This window comes from Drosophila subobscura, chromosome A, assembly GCF_008121235.1.
Source record: "Drosophila subobscura isolate 14011-0131.10 chromosome A, UCBerk_Dsub_1.0, whole genome shotgun sequence".
NCBI classification, from domain to species: Eukaryota; Metazoa; Arthropoda; class Insecta; order Diptera; family Drosophilidae; genus Drosophila; species Drosophila subobscura.
Genome location: NC_048530.1, coordinates 22,536,543 through 22,538,434, shown reverse-complemented (window position 1 = coordinate 22,538,434; position 1,892 = coordinate 22,536,543).

Genomic DNA, 1,892 nt, shown 5'->3' with positions numbered 1-1,892 from the left:
TAAATTTCTGCCAACAAAATTTACAAAGCATTATGAGCGTATTTATACTGATGGATTATCATTGAACTGTTAGAGTTAACTCTAAATTTTTGGCATCGGTTCCGAAAGGAACACGTACAATTATTAAGAAGTTGATCCGATATCTCCAAACGTCGTTCTGAAAAAGACTTGCAGCAATTTGTGGTATTTATCTGATGAAAATATCGCAATTGCATTATTTTATGTTAAAGTTAATTTAATACAGAAATGAGAAAGGACGGCGCAACTCTTGGCACCTTGTGTTGACGATGATGACAAAGAGACTATTTGATTTTGTTTCACCTATTTCTGCCAATTTCTTTTATTCTTTCAATATTTCAAAAGGTTTTTTAACTGAAGATCCTTCAAAATGGTATGGAAATAAAAATTTTTAAAAATGCACTAAAAATATTAAAAAAAAAAAAAATATATAATGATACATCCGAACATGCTTTTAAACTGATGCCAGACTTTAATTAAAATGAGAAAATTCTAGTCAGTTTCCAATAAATAATAAAAATGCCTTTATTTAATATAAAATATTAAATATTAACCAATCAGCTGAAAAGTTAGGAGCAGGACTTTATTTTAATATTCTAAATCTTAAACAAAATTCAATCCGATCAGAGCGATATATGGTATAGATGCCATAGTATAACACTTTATTTATTATTGTTGTACGCCAAAAGGAACATTTTTAGACCTTGAGGCCTTTGATTACGACATATTTTTGACGATACAAATAAGCGCAACCCTATGTATGTTATAATATGTAATATCAAAACTGCTGTACCATCACACTGTTACAAGTATATTTCAAAATTTCGCCCCGTCAAAAGGGCGAAAGTCTGTCACATTCACAATTTATGAAATACGAGAAACCAAGCACGCAGTTTCGTAGGGAATAGCCAACACGCCGACTAAGCCAATATGTATGGTGCCAAGACCAAGGCCAGTCTTAAAACAGGTCTACAAAGGGTTTCGATGTGTGCACTAAATGTTGCTGGAGCTCATCTTAAAGAGCTAGAATGAAAGTAAGAACGAAAAGGGACGTGTGAGACGCTTCTTACGCGTCACAACTTTTATACCCGGCACTCAGTACTACATCTGCAACTTAGCGGTTATTTGTCAAATTTTACATTTTTTCTTCATCTGTCATCTACATCAACAACACTGCTCACGCCAACACGCTCCTTTAGCTCGCCACCCTCCCCTATAGACACACACTGCAGAGTCGCGGCAGAGGCAGAGGCAGAGAAGTGTCAGGGGTAGAGGCCATAAACAGCGCGAAGCAGAGTGTGAATGCTGCGGGACGGGGTGGGATTGGCCACTGCAAATGAATTTCTTCATTGTGGCTATAACAATGATCCAATCGTATCCCAATTTGGTGATCTGATAGATATGGTCATTCACTACGGAATGGCGTTTTTAGTTTTCTGCTATCTTCAAATCAAATTATAGATTTGGGAGGTTTTCGCCCTTTTGCGGAGGCGGAAGGGGGCGTGGCTCTTTTTTTAAATACATTTGTAACAGTGTGAGCACACAGAAGTCTGGTGCCAAAATTTGGTGGCTCTAGCTCTTATAGTCTCTGAGTACTAGGCGCTCATCAGGACGGGCAGACGGACAGACAGACAGACAGACATAGACTCGGCTATTGATGCTGATCAAGAATATATATACTCTATGGGGTCGGAAACGTTTCCTTCTGTGCTTTACACACAACCGTTATCCGTACAAATACAATATACCCTATTTACTCTTCGAGTACCGGGTATAAAAAGAATGTAGAAATGTGGGGCAGGTCATAAAAATGTAAGGCTTTTATAGGGGTTAATGGGACTTATGTTGTGGCCACACATAAAGGCCCTTTTTAA